The sequence below is a fragment of the Zalophus californianus genome, chromosome 7 (assembly GCF_009762305.2).
Source record: "Zalophus californianus isolate mZalCal1 chromosome 7, mZalCal1.pri.v2, whole genome shotgun sequence".
NCBI lineage: Eukaryota > Metazoa > Chordata > Mammalia > Carnivora > Otariidae > Zalophus > Zalophus californianus.
The window spans coordinates 78,555,196-78,570,889 of NC_045601.1; the positions used below are offsets into that span (position 1 = coordinate 78,555,196).

A 15,694-nucleotide genomic window follows, 5' to 3' on the forward strand; every position below is an offset into this window, starting at 1 on the left:
GCAACTGTGGGGCCAGTTTTAGACAAAGTTTTTGGAGACAGAGGGCAAGGCTGGGAGTCATTTTTCTGAGGAGATATAGAGCAAGCCTGAAAGACCTAATGTAGATTGAACAGTGCAGACCTAGTACAGACCTGTGGTCTAAATGAGGCTGGTATCACAGCTGGGGGGCAATTGGAAAGGTGGGAAATTTGGGACTGTCACAATGATTGGTAGGGTACTGCTGACATTTAGTGGGCAGGGGAGAGAAATGCTAGAGACATTGCCTGGCTTGAGACTATTTCCTAAAACAATTTTCCAGCCCCTAATGTATCTCTTCCACTGACACACTGGATTAGTTTTGTGTTGATGTATCTAGACTCCAAGGGCTACCCTGTATTTGTTCCTTTAACCATTAAGGACCATAGAAATGTGGAAACTCATATTGAGTGCATTCAGTGAGTGAATAATTTCAAAGTCCCTAAATATGGACCATTGAATGTTGGGTACCTTTTTAAAATGTACTCTCCAATGATGATGACTTGAGAATAAAAGGACAAAATTTGTATTTATTTAAAACCTATTATATACCACAAAATTTATGTACTAGTTTCTTATGGCTACTGTAACAAATTACCACAAACTGAGTGGCTTAAAAGAAATTTATTCTCTCACACTTCTTGAGGTCAGACATCTGAAATCAAGGTGCCAGCATTTAGAGGGGTTGCATTCCCCCAGAGGCTCTTTATACATTATACAAGAATAATACATTCCCTGCCTCTTCCAGCTTTTGATATCTGTAGGTATTCCTTGACTTACAGTGACTTCCCACCAATCTCTGCCTTCAGCGAACTTCTCTTCTATCTCATGTGCCTCTGTCTTACATAAAGACATTTGTCATTGGGTTTAGGGCCCAGCTAGCCAAGCTAAGATGATTCCTCATGTCAAGATCTTTAACTTAGTTAAATACCCAGGACCCTTTCTCAAATAAGGTAACATTCACAGACGCCAAGGATGAGGACACAAATATCTTTATTGGGGGACCACCATTCAGCCTGCTACACTTTACTTCCAGAATCTTAGATTTTAAAGAAATTGTATGATAGGCATCCTATTTCTTGTTTACAAGTGAAGACATTGAAATTTAGAAAGAGTAAGTATTTGACCAAAGTGTCTTGGCACTTCAAGAGCTAAGATTCATCCCAAGGCTCCATGATGCCTGGATCCAGTGCTGATAGGATCTGCCCCATGCTTGGTCAGTTACGTGGCACTGTCCTCAGTAACAGAAAAGTCAGCCTCAGACAAGTGTTCACAGATGACCTTGTACACACCACTAGTCTTGACCTAAAAGAAATAAAATTTCTTTTTGCTAAAAGAACAGTCAGGCTAATAGAAGAAAAAATACAGTCAAGCTCTTAAAGATGTTCTTTTCACAATCAATTCCAGATAGGTATCAATGTAACCTAAATTTAGATATTCATGCAATGTTCCAAAAGTGCCTTTTTCCATTTTCTTATCACCTGAAAAAAAGACACTTTAGCTCAGTCCAATTTATTCTCTCAACATTTGTTGGGTACCTACTGTAATTTATGGTATAACCTCCCTTGAAATCCTTCTTGGACATTTTTATTTTAGAATAAGAATACATGTGAACTCACATACACATACAAAAAGGCATAAAGGTATTCTAACATTCACTACATCCTGGGTTATTTTTTAACCTAATTTATTGAATATTAATTTTTTGTTACCTTTGCTTAGGACATTTTAAATAGCTTTAAGATTTTACATAACTGCAAGTGGTTATTTCTTAAAAAAAAGATTTTTTTAAATAAAAGTTTTTTCACAATTCAGATTTAGGAGTGGTTTGAAATAGAACCAAGGAGTGCACATTCAGTCAGGCCCAAAAGCAATTGTGAAATAATGAAAATATCATGCTGCTTTTTAAAGACAGTTCATCCTTCCACCAAGAATGAGTTTTGCAACAGATATATATTAAGATATCTCAACTGTGATACATCTTATATAGTCAAAAATTTGATAGTTCAGAATCATAGCACCTTGTAGGGAAGGGATAGATTTCTTGGTAATTTTATATGTTTAAGGAAATAATGTATTTAATGAACTCACACACAAATAACATCTGTTATTACTGATTGGGGAAATTTAGTGGAAATGCAAAAAATTGAAATGACATTAATTTGGCTACTTTGGAGAGCATCCACAGAAGAGACTCCTTAGATGCTTTAAAATGTAAATGTAAATAGTGCCCAACAGGGGACATATCCTCACTTCACATAATGGGTTTTCAGATAAACAAGTGGGGGAAATTTGCACTAATTCTATAGGGGCATAATTAAAAATAATTAGAAAAACCCACATATTTTATGAATTAACTTCAAGAAAACAGACAGGGATGGATTTTACATTTTCAGAAAATAGTGAGCATGTAGCCTAGTCTTGGGATCTGAAGTCCCCAGCAATACAAGCTTCCTTCCTTGTGTACCTGCCAATTTACTTTTAAAAAAGAAGAAGAAGAAGAGGAAGAAAAAAAGGAAAAAAGGAAAAAAAAGAACACACACAAAGGACTGTCTCTGGGGAAGAGAAGGCATGTGTTTAATGACTCTGTCCTTGGCAACCATCAATAAACATGCTTGTTAAAAGCAACCAAATCCTGCAAAATCCAGGAAATCCTGGAAATCCTGCAAATCCAGGAAAATACTAGAATGGTTAGATAGATGATAGATAGATAGATAGATAGATAGATAGATAGATAGATAGATGATAGATAGATAGAGAAAGAGAGAGAGAGAGAGATACCTTACTGTGAAATGAAAAAGTGAACAGAATGACAATCACTCTTGGCTTTTGCTACAATAACAAACAATGCACAAATCTCAGTGAAACTATAAATATTTATTTCTCACTCACATTACATGAAGGCTATAGGTCTAGAGGGCTTATGCTGAGCTTGGCTATGTTCTACATATCTTTTCATTCTGGGATTCAGGTAATGCTCATAGTAGAGAGCAGAAGTTGAGGGACAGAGCCAAATTACACAAGGACATTGTAATTTTCTGCTGGGACACAGCATACTTCTCATCTGCTCACATTCCATTGGCCAAGCGAGTCCAAAGTCAGTACAGTCAGGAAATATGTTGCATTAAAAGGAAATATGGCAAAAGTGGAGAGGAATAAAAAATTGTGAACAAATAAAATAATCTATCACACCTGAAATGTAGAAAACAGCAAAATAACATGACCAAATATATTTATCTTAAAGAAATATTATGATTATTAAACACTTACACAATTCAAACAGGAAACTCCTTCAGTCAGTGGTGGCCTCAAGTTTTATGGGGTCTTAAACCTATGCAATTTTTGTGACCTTTAGAAAAATATGATCAAATACTACTAATACAAAATTAAGGGACTGAGGTTTAAGCTTAATTATCTTCAAGGGGTAAATTCAATTTAAAAAAATTTTTTTTTAATTTTTAAATTTTTTTTGGAGAGAGATTGTAAGCAGGGGCTGGGTGGGGGAGGGGCAAAGAGAGGGGAGAGGGAGAGAATCTCACATGGGGCTCAGTCTCACGACCCTGAGATCATGACATGAGCCAAAATCAAAAATCCAACCCTTGACCCACTGAGCCATCAAGGTAAATTAAATTTTGTCTTCAGTTTATATAATATTAAAAAAAAAACCCTTAATTTCATTCATCAATAAAATTGTAGCAAAAGTATATATCCTCCAAAACTTGTATTAGCAGAGTTTTTTTTAAGCTGGAATTCTTTTTTAACAACTTTTTTACATTTTTATTTATTTATTTTTTAGTAATCTGTACACCCAACATGGGGCTTGAACTCACTACCCTGGGATCAAGAGTTGAATGTTCTGACTGATTCAGCCAGGTGCCCCTAGCACAGTTCTTTAAAAATAAAATACCATCATTTTTAACAGACAAATAATGTTTATTCATTTGGACCTAAGAACACAATACAATAATTTTTTGTCCACCTGAGTCTCCCTAGAGCACAGACCAAAAGGGAGGTGGGAATTCTCTGAATGTCATCCTCTGAAGAAACCCATCTATTCAGTTTTATTTATTCAGAGAATCCCAATTGGCTGCTATTGTTAAATATATTATGACCATCTCATGGCACTGTTTTAATGAGTATGTTTAATTTTAGAAAAAAAAATTTGCCCCTCCCCCACCTCAGGAGATAGCTGATGTGTAGATGTAAGATTGTTACTGATAATTAATTAACACATATTTTTTCAGTTGAGCAATTTATTTCTTATACATTTTTATTTCTTATAATTTATTTCTTATAAATTTATTTATAAGCAATTTGTTTCTTATAAATTTTCCACATCCTAGATATTGTGGAGAATAATGGGGGAAATTACAGATGATATGGTTTTCAAGCCTGGTGAGCTAAAACTAAGGGATAAGAAGAGTGTAGGGTTAGAATATGTTGGGGTGTACAGTGGTTGGCCCAGGTCCAGTCAGTAGGTTAAGATAAGGATAAATTGAAAGGTGGACGCCAGAAAAGTCTTTTATCATTCTACTCTTCATTTGGTGTGGTAGGTAGGACAATGGCCCCCAAAGAAATCTACTTCCTGTTCCCCAAAACCTGTGAATATGTTACATTATATGACAAAAGCTACTTTGCAGGTATGATTAAGGTTACAGACCTTAAGGGGGGAAATTACCCTGGAATATCCAGATGAGCCCCATCTAATCACATGAATCCTTAAAAGCAGAGACCCTTTCCCAATGGTGGTCAGAGAAAGAGATGTGATGCCAAAAGAGTCAGTGATACTTGTGAGAGAGACTCTACCTGCTATGCTAGCCTCCAAAAGCAGACACAGCCCTACTGACACATTGATGTTAAATCTGGTGAGACCCTTACTGGACTTCTGACCTACAGAACTGTAAGATAATAAATTTGTGTTGCTTTAATCCATGAATTTTGTGGCAATTTGTTTACTGCAACAATAAAAAACTAGTATACCTGGTGAAGAAGGGAAGTGAGCCACCTGATGACATATGCAGATGGTATCTTTTTTTTTTAAGATTTTTTTATTTGTTTGTTTGACAGAGAGAGAGAGACAGTGAGAGAGGGAACACGAGCAGGGGGAGTGGGAGAGGGAGAAGCAGGGAGCCCGATGTGGGGCTCGATCCCAGGACCCTGGGATCATGACCTGAGCCGAAGGCAGACGCTCAAAAACTGAGCCACCCAAGCGCCCCTATGCAGATGATATCTTAATTCCCTGGTGTGAATGGTCTAGGAAGATCAATTCCCTGACACTCAGCACCAAGTCCTGGTCTTTGACCCTCACCCAAGTTTCTAGCGCTCTCCCAGGTACATACACTACCCCTCCGCCGTGGCCCACCAGGAATTATCTCCAACCCTGAAATCCCAGTTTATCTCCTCCAGTTTCTTCAGTGTGTGAAGTGACGTTTCAGAAAACTCTTAGTTTGATTATTCTGCATGAGGTAAAGCAGGAAAATACATTTCGGCAACTCCATGGGTCACATTCTCCAGTGTGATCAAGCTGTTTGCATCAGTTCAGGGAAATGATTTTGGAAGTACATTCATCTTCTACTTGTTCAGTGTTTGACAGTTTGGTTTGTTCATATTGCTGAAAGAGAGAGCATATAATGTTAAGTTCTTCTGTGGTCCTTGAAATATGGACATTTTTGAACTGTTAAACTGCATTCTGATTAAACCCACTTAAACATTGTTGCAACAAATGCATGTCTATATTTTTGTTCTCAGCTGGACATTCTGCTGTGCAAAACAGTATCTGTCTAGCTCCAAAGGGGATACTCAGGAAGCAAAGAGGAACCTCTAATTAAAAACAAAGGCAAAAAGTGAGTCATTTGGGAAAGTTAGAAAAAGATATAGAATATATGCAAAGGCAAGGGATGGACTGATTCCAAGACGTTGTTTAAAATAGTTTGAATGGAAATGGTCATTGACTGGAGGTGAGAAACCGTCAGACATAAGCTATTATAAATGGTTTTCTCTGTACATATAATAGGCAGGAAAATGAAATTAAGCAGCAGAGAAGCTGTGATAAATAAATGGACTAAATCTACTGAGGAGGAATAGAAGTCCTCCTATAGGAAGATACTGTGAAAGAATAAAGCCATTTGCCAAATAATGGAGCAGAATGATGAGCTTTGAGTTAGTTGATATTATAAAGTTGTTACATAATATTTTAATATACTTCAATACATATTCTTTCCAACATCAAAGGATTTAATGTTGAGAAGAGTGTTTACCATCCTCACAGAGCTTAATTTCTGGATTTCAGCTGTACATCACTGAACAAACAGAATGTAATATTAATGGAGCATTACGTTGCCCAGAATATTGACTATTTATAATATGCAGTCATTAAAAAGAAGCACCAGTTTACTGACACTATTTAAATACTAGAGATTGGCAAAAGAGAAGGTTATTTGTGTTCCTAAACTAGAGAGATTTATTCATGCCCACTTTCTTTCCAATATAATCCAAGTAGAAGCAACAAGAGTATATTATGTATTTCCCCTTGAGGGACAGTTAAGTGTTAAAAAGAGCACTGGACTTGGTGCCAGGACACCTGGGTTCCAGCCCCCATTCCTCTGCTTCTGGCACTGACAATGCTAGGAGGCCTCCCAGAGCCTATCCTCTACCTGAAAAACAGAGATAATATTACCTATTTTTGTCTGATTCACAAAATGAGGTAACATGATATACCACAATATAAATCATTGAAATACCAATTTAGCACAAGCATCTATTGTAACAACTTTTGGTAGGATTTTGTCAAAACTTAACCTACTGACAGTTTTATAAGCTGGTTCTTATTCTTGTCATGAACTTAGGCTGTGTGTGTTTGCAATGATGTTCTTTGCACATGAATATTTGGAAAATAAATGTTGCCTTCTCCATAGTTTTGCCCAGAGCTAGCCTTTTACCCTTGTTTCTGAGTTCTCTTGCAATTGCTGTTCACAGCCGCATTGTGTCTTCATTAAGGTGCCAGGACAAATGTTTAATTCACTAATTTATTAACCAGCAAATATTAATCACTAATTATGTACATAGCACCATACAAGGCGTTATTCAGTGAACTCAACGAAATGAACAGTTTGATTTTTTCTCCCCCTCTTCTAAACTGACTAGCTCTTTGTCTGAATTAATCAAATCAACCAGTAGGTTTTTGGCTTCCTGTAGACACAGCTTAAATGTCACTTTCTATCTTGAAACTGCTATTTTGAGTATTGGTGATCTGTAGGTGGAAAACACTTTACTATTTAGAAATAGATTACTATACAGTAAGGCTTATTAGACAGTTATTTTCCCTTCGTAGTTTTTATTTCATTTAACTTTTTATTATGGAAAATTTTGAACATGTGTATAAGCATATAGGATAAAATAAAGAATTCCCATATACCTAACCTATCCTCAACAATTAAAAATTCATTGTCAATATTGCTTCACCTGTACCCCTACCCAATCCTCCCGTATCCCATATTATTTTGACATGAACATCAGAGATTACATAATTTAATCCTTAAGTATTTCAACATGTATCTCTAAAGATAAGGATATCGAAAAAATAACCACAATAGCACAATCACACTGAAAATTAACAGTAATTCCTTAGGATCATCAAATATTCAGTGTGTGTTCAATATTCCAACTGTTTCATAATATTATCATTTTTTTGCAGTTTATTTCAATCCATTTTCAAATAAGGTCCACACGTCGTGATTAGTTGTGTCTCTTAATCAATTTAAACTTCAGCTTTCTCTATTTTCCTCCCATAATATATTTGTTAAAGAAACTGGGTCATTTGTCCTGTGGTCTTTTTTACAGGATAGATTTTACTGAGTGCATCCTGTAGTATAATATAATATGTTTTTCAGTCTTATGTGTTTCCTGAATGTTAGTATAGAACTGTGCTGTCCAATATAATATCCACATGTAGCTTCTTTTTTAAAATAAACTTTTTTGAAAAATAGTTTGATTTACAGAAAAATGTGAAGATTGTACAGAGAGTTCACACCCAGTTTCCCCTATTATTATCTTTATTTATTATTTTTAAAATCCAGTATAGTTAGCATACACTGTTATATTAGCTTCAGGTATACAATATAGTGATTCAACAATTCTATACAGTACTCAGTTATCATCATGGTAAGTGCATTCTTTAATCCCCATCACCTGTTTCACCTATCCCCCATTATTAATATCTTAAATGAAGATGATTTATTATTATAATTAATAAACAAATATGGTATGCCATTATTAACTAATATCCGTACTTTACTTAGATGCTCTTAGTTCTTACCTGATGTTCTTTTCCTGTTCTAGGATCTCATCCAAGATACTACATTGCATTTAGTAGTCATATCTCCTTACGCTCATCGTGGCTATGACAATTTCTCAGAATTTCCTTGTTTTTGATGACCCTTGCAGTTTTGAGGAGTACTGGTGCATTATTTTGTAGAATGTCCCCCACCTGGGATTTGTTTGATGTCCTTCTCATGATTGATCTAGGATTAAGGACTTTGGAAGTGAAGACCACAGAAGTAAATTGTCATTTTCATCCCATCACATCAAAGGTACATACTATACGGATGATTTATCACTACTAATATTAACCTTGATCACCTGCCTGAGGTAGTATTTGTCAGGCTTTTCCAATATAAAGCTACTCTTTTTCCCCTTTCCATAGAGTTCCCTTTGGAAGGACTGCTCTCTTTGTAGCCCATGTTCATGAAGTAGGGAATTATGCTCCATCTCCTGTAGGTGGCATAGTACATAAATTATTTTGAATTCTTCTGCATGGGCGATTTTTTCTACTCCTCTATTTATTTATTATTTACTTATTCAATAATTTATATTGGTATGATTCATGGATATTTATCTTATACTTTGGATACAATCATATAGTGCTTTATTTTGTTGCCCAAATTGTTCCAGGTTTGGCCATTAGGAGCTCTTTCAGTTGGCTCCTGTGTCCCTTAGTCATACCCCATCATTGTGAGTGTGTGTATGTTGTTTTTTAAGTATTTCCCTACTTTCTGGCATATAAGATACCCCAGGTTCATCATGCATGTTCCCTGCCCTCATCCTAGAAGCCATTTCTCCAAGGAGCCCTGGTTTCTTCCATTAGAGAACAGTATTAGAAACCAAGGCACTAAGTTTAATACAATATTTTTAAATCATTCTTTTACTGCCATTTTGTCTATTTCAAAAATTTTAAATTATTTTGTTATAGTTTGTTGTAAAATTTTGATTTTTATAGTTTCAATTTTCAAGTCACTTTTAGTCTAAGATTTCTGCTTATATTGAACAGTAAGTCTTTTATTTTAAGCAAGTAGTTTACACATATATTTTATTTTTTATATCTTATTGTTAAATCTAGAGTCTGAAATTTTGAATTTTTCTCTATTGTACCAATTCAATCAGTTCAGGTAGCTATTTGGTTAAATGATATTAAGTGTCTGTGATCTTTGAATTTTTTTTGAGTGAATTGACTAAATTTTTTATATCTTATAATTATAAAGTAGCTAGAGAAGGTGAATGAAATGGCAAATGTCATAAGGAAAAATGATGTTTAGCTCTGTGGAAATCATACATTAAAAATTCATTAAGGTGAATGCCTTTAACGAGGACTTTCTGAATAGCTAGGTAAAATTTTCATTGTAAAATTTACAAAGTGTTTCTTGAGAAAATAAACATTAAAAAATGTTAATCTAATACTAGAAAAATAAAGCATCCAAAAAAATTCTTGATTTGGGTATAGTTGACACACAATGTTACATTCGTTTCAGGTGTACAACATAGTGATTCAGGTGTACAACATAGTGATTTGACTTCTCTATACTTTATGCTGTGCTCACCACAAGTGCAGCTACCATGTGCCACCATAATATATTAGAAGAATAAAACATTTTCAAGGATTGTCATTTCTATACAAAATATATTAATTACATTTTTTCATATATTGATTAAAGTTATCTTCATAGAATTCATTTTTTAAAAGATTTTATTTATTTGAGAAAGAGAATGAGAAAGAGAGGACAAGCAGGGGGAGTGGGAGAGAGAGAAGCAGGCTCCCTGCTGAGCAGGGAGCCCGATGTGGGGCTCAATCCCAGGACCCCGGGATCATAAACTGAGCCGAAGGCAGACACTTAACTGACTGAGCCACCTAGGCATCCCCCCATTTTTTTTTAAAGATTTCATTTATTTATTTGACAGAGAGAGAGATAGCAAGAGGAGGAACACAAGCAGGGGGAGTGGGAGAGGGAGAAGCAGGCTGCCCACTGAGCAGGGAGCCCGACGCTGCAGGGCTCAATCCCAGAACCCTGGGATCATGACCTGAGCCGAAGGCAGATGCTTAATGACTGAGCCACTCAGGCGCCCTCCCCCCATTTTTTAAAAATAGGTTTGGGCGCCTGGGTGGCTCAGATGTTTAAGCATCTGCCTTCGGCTCAGGTCATGATCCCAGGGTCCTGGGATCGAGTCCCGCATCGGACTCTCTGCTCCTTGGGAGCCTGCTTCTCCCTCTGCTTCTCTCTCTCTCTCTCTCTCTCTCTCTCTCTCTGTCTCTCATGAATAAATAAATAAAATCTTTAAAAAAAAAAGGCTTATAAAAGTTATCCATTGGGGCGCCTGGGTGGCTCAGATGGTTAAGCGTCTGCCTTCGGCTCAGGTCATGATCCCAGGGTCCTGGGATCGAGTCCCGCATCAGGCTCCCTGCTCCTTGGGAGCCTGCTTCTCCCTCTGCCTCTCTCTCTCTCTCTCTCTCTCTGTCTCTCATGAATAAATAAATAAAATTTAAAAAAAAAAAAAAAAAAAAGTTATCCATTGGGATTCCAAAGCCAGGCAAACCTGGTAAAACAACTTACCAACTACTGGGCAAGTCAATCTTTCTGTATTGTTTCCTTCTCTGTAAAGTCAGTTATTAAGGTAGATTGGCTTGGGGCACCTGGGTGGCTCAGCCCGTTAAGTGTCCAACTCTCAATTTCAGCTCAGTCATGATCTCAGGGACATGAAATCAAGCCCCACATTGAGCTCTGTGCTGAGTGTTCAGCCTGCTTAAAATTCTCTCTCTCCCCTCCCCCCTACTTGTGCTCACTCTCTCTTTCTCTAAAAAAATAAATAAATAATAATTTTAAAAAATGATCTCTCTCTCTCCCTAAGCCCCTGCCCCCAACTTGCACGTGCTCTCTCTCTCAAAAAAAAAGATAAATTGGCTCATATGTTTATAAAAGTTAATATGTACCCTACATGTATGTATAAAAGATATACATATCTACATATATTGACATGTATGTGTAATATATGTACACACACACAAAAATATCTAGAGCGCAGCCCTTCTAAATGTTTAGTAATAGTTGTCCCTTTCTTATCTTTAATAGTATTTTATTTTCTTTCTACTTAATTTAATATTACATTTTTTTAGTAATAGTCAATAATTTAAACATTTTGTTAATTCAGACTGACTTCACCATCCAGTCCAAATTAGTGGAATTTTGCTATAGCTAATATGTTTCCTCTGGATCAATACTGTAATGGGAATATTTTGATATATATTAGAGTTTTTCTCCTTTGCATTTCTTAATGTGTGACCTTTGCTCATTCTGCCCAAGGCATTAAGATTATATTATAGCTGGAATGCAAAAATAGAGGGTTTTAATAATCAGCTTTTAATATCCAAAGCAGGGGTTTTGACTTTGCAGCAAGAAAATAACCATGAAATCTGGTCTTTATCAAAAGACTACGCATATTCTCATTTTACTAAAATAAAAAGTTAAACACACACACAAAAAAGACTATGCGATTTTCTAAATTTTTTAAGCTCCCTATTGACTTTATCTGTGGAAGTTATCAATACCCCAGGATAGACAGAATTCAAAATAATACCTGAGGGAGGACCTTGTAACTTGGGAAGATCATGGAGAAGGGAAGGAGAGGTCAGGTTATCTCTTTTGACCTAGGGGAGATTTGCAGCAAAGAGAAGAGAGATGGGGTAGAAAGTAAAACCCAGGCAAAAGCCCGTCCAAAACGGGTAGTGCCTTAAATATGTTGGAGAATCTGAAGGCAGAGGTCTTTGCTTTGCTCCGTCTATAGAATGTTGGGAGAAGATGTGGTGTGTGTGCCCAGCAATGGCATTTGGTTGAGAGAATTTGTCTGGACCAAAGAGCCTGATCTCCTGGCTCTCCTGGCCTGTGTGCAGTGAGCAAGGGATTCAGAAATGCCTGTATGCCCTGGTGGGGAAAGCAAAGATCTAGAAAAACCCAGTAGACTAACAAGATCCAGAGGCAAGGCAAAGAGGGAAACAGTCCAGTGGGGGGTACCCATACAATGACCCACAGCAGAGGGACTTTTGTGCCAGCAGTTACAATTTCAGGGACCAGACCAAGCACTCAACTATAGAGACCAGTGAGAGTCCGCTGAGGTCACCATTGGAATCCAAAGCCCCTTCTCATCTCTCTTCTCCCCACCATCACCCCCTCACATGATGTCATAACAGTATCTTAGAATTGAGTAAGGGGAAGAAGAGAAAATCTCATATAATTAGCATTTGCCCAAAAGGGACTGACATGCCCAAAAAAGACCGATTAAACCACCATAAATTCAGCTATAGTGACTGTAAATTTAAAACATACTATGTAGTAGGTGAGAAAGAGTAAATCAGTAATGAGAAAAATAGTTATTAAATTTGCAACCCTATTGCAAATAGAAAAGGCTTTGAAATGACGAATGCCTTCCCTTCCGTGGCTGCTCAGATGGGTCAGATGATGGGAAGCCACTCTGGAAAATGAGAACACTCATGGAAGGCAATGATAATGGCAATTGTGCACGCAGCCCCAAGCATGCAAGAATTGGGACCAGACAAGCAGTGGGTACATCTCAGCTCTGGGCCAGGAGGCAAGGTCATAGACAAGAAGCCAATTTCAAGCCAATTACATGGTATGAAGGAAAAAAGACCAGAAGTCCACAGCTGCAGATTTAGCTGAGAAGTTGTGGAAGGGGAGCCAAATGGCAGCAGAGGACCAGGTCTGAATACAACTTCCTTACATGGAAAGTAACATGGACTCACATTTTCTAGGAATGACACAGGGCCTAGGGCTTTTGGATATATTCTTTAATTAAATTTATGAAGAAAAAGACTGAATATCTAACAGCAGATTCACTAAAGAAATGCAACAGAGTGTGGCTCTTAGTCCCACGGGGAAAGCCTTGATTAAAATTAAGAATCACTGGGGTGCCTGGGTGGCAAAGTTGGTTAAGCCTCCAACTCTTGGTTTTGCCTCCAGTGGTGATCACAGAGTCATGAGATTGAGCTCCAAGCTGAGTGCAGAGTCTGCTCAAGTTTCTTGGTCCCTCTGCCCCTCCCTCCACTCATGCTCTCTCTCTCTCTCAAATAAATGAATAAATCTTAAAAAAATAAATAAAATATCCAATCTGATACCCTGTGTCTTTTGATTGGGGCATTTAGCCCATTGACATTCAGAGTAACTATTAAAAGATACAAATTTAGTGCCACTGTATTACCCGTACAGTCACTGTTTCTGTTTAATGTCTCTGTTCCTTTCTGGTCTATGTTACTTTTGAGCTCTCTCTTCGCTTAAAGGATCCCTTTTAATATTTCTTGTAGGGCTGGTTTGGTGATCACAAATTCTTTTAATTTCTGTTTGTCCCAGAAGCTTTTTATCTCTTCTTCTATTTTCAATGACGCCCTAGCTGGTTAAAGTATTCTTGGCTGCATATTTTTCTCATTTAGCACCCTGATTGTATCATGCCAGTCCTTTCTGGCCTGCCAGGTCTCTGTGGATAGGTCTGCTGCCAGTCTAATGTTCTGCCCATGTAGGTTATAGACCTCTTGTCCTGAGCTGCTTTTAGGATTTTTCTTTGTCTCTGAGATGTGTAAGTTTCACTATTATATAGCAGGGTGTTGACCTATTTTTATTGATTTTGAAGGAGGTTCTTTCTGCCTCCTGTACTTAAATGCCTGTTTCCTTCCCCAAATTAGGGAAGTTCTCCACTATAATTCACTCCAATATACCTTCTGTCCTCCTCTCCGTCTTTCCTCTTCTTCTGGGATCCCCATTATTCTAATATTGTTTCACTTTATGGTATCACTTATCTCTTGAATTCTCCTCTCATGATCTAGTAGTTGTTTCTCTCTCTTTTTCTCAGCTTCTTTATTCTCCATCATTTTCTCTTCTATATTGCTAATTTTCTCTTTTGCCTCATTTATCCTAGGAGTTAGAGTCTCCATCTTTATTGCATTTTATTAATAGCCTTTTTGATTTTGACTTGATTAGATTTTAGTTCTTTTATTTCTCCAGAAAGGGATTCTATAGTGTCTTCTATGCTTTTTTTCAAGCCTAGCTAGTATCTTTATAATCATTATCCTGAACTCTAGTTCTGACATCTTACTTATGTCCATACTGATTAGGTCTCTGGCCATCAGTATTTCCTCTTATTCTCTTTTTTGAGGTGAGTTTTTCTGTCTTGTCATTCTGTCCAGAGAGGAATAGAAGAATGAAAGAACAAAAACTAAAATGGCAACAATGACCCCAGAGAAATATACACTAGACAGATCAAAAGAGACCCAAAAATGAAAAAAAATGTATGTTTAAAAAAAAAAAGAGAGGATATAATCAGACAGGTGAACAGAATAGAGCAATACACTGGATCCTGTGTGTATTTTGGTCTGTTTGTTAGAAAACTAGATCCCAAAACTGAAAAGAAAGAAAAACTTGTATATGTATAAAAATAAAATTAAGTACAATGAAAAGATAGAATGCAACTGTAAAAATGAAAATTAAAAGAGAGAAAAAGAAAAAAAAAGAGGCAAGGGATCTGTACTCAGAAAACTATAGAACACTCATGAAAGAAATTGAAGAAGACACAAAGAAATGGAAAACTGTTCCATGCTCATGAATTAGAAGAATAAATATTGTTAAAATGTCTGTGCTACCTAGAGCAATCTACACATTCATCGCAATCCCTATCAAAATACCATCAACCTTTTCATAGAGCTGGAACAAATAATCCTAAAATTTGTGTGCAACAAAAAAGACCCCGAATAGCCAAAGGAATGTTGAAAAAGAAAACCAAAGCTGGTGGCATCACAATGCAAGACTTCAAGCTATATTATGTAATCATCAAGACAGCATGGTACTGGCACAAAAACAGACACGTAGATCAATGGAACAGAATAGAGGACCCAGAAAGGGACCCTCCCCTCTATGGTCAACTAATCTTTGACAAAGTAGGAACTAATATCCAATGAAAAAACAGCAAATGGTGTTGGGGAAAATTGGACAGCCACATGCAGAAGAATGAAACTGGACCATTTTCTTACACCATATGCAAAGATAGACTCAAAGTGGATGAAAGACCTAAATGTGAGACAGGAATCCATCAAAATCCTAGAGGACACAGGCAGCAACCTCTGTGACCTCGGCCACAGCAACTTCTTGCTAGACATGTCTCCAAAGGCAAGGGAAGCAAGGGCAAAAAATGAACTATTGGGACTTCATCAAGATAAAAAGCTTTTGCACAGCAGAGGAAACAGTCAACAAAATCAAAAGACAACCGACAGAATGGGAGAAGATACTTGCAAATGACATATCAGATAAAGGGCTAGTATCCAAAATCTATAAAGAACTTATAAATCTCAACACCC

At 36.9% G+C, this 15,694-nt stretch overlaps 1 long non-coding RNA gene across 2 annotated transcripts in view; it reads right to left on the bottom strand.

The window, feature by feature from the left end:
• Positions 1 to 3,969: 3,969 nt before the first annotated feature.
• LOC113927428 overlaps positions 3,970 to 15,694 on the bottom strand; it is a 60,904-nt gene continuing 49,179 nt past the window's right edge. For both annotated transcript variants that reach the window (XR_003521632.2, XR_003521631.2), the window contains exons 2-3: positions 8,330 to 8,547; positions 3,970 to 5,626 (exon numbers count right to left, since the gene is read on the bottom strand). This is a non-coding gene — a long non-coding RNA (uncharacterized LOC113927428). The remainder of the gene's footprint in view (positions 5,627 to 8,329; positions 8,548 to 15,694) is intronic.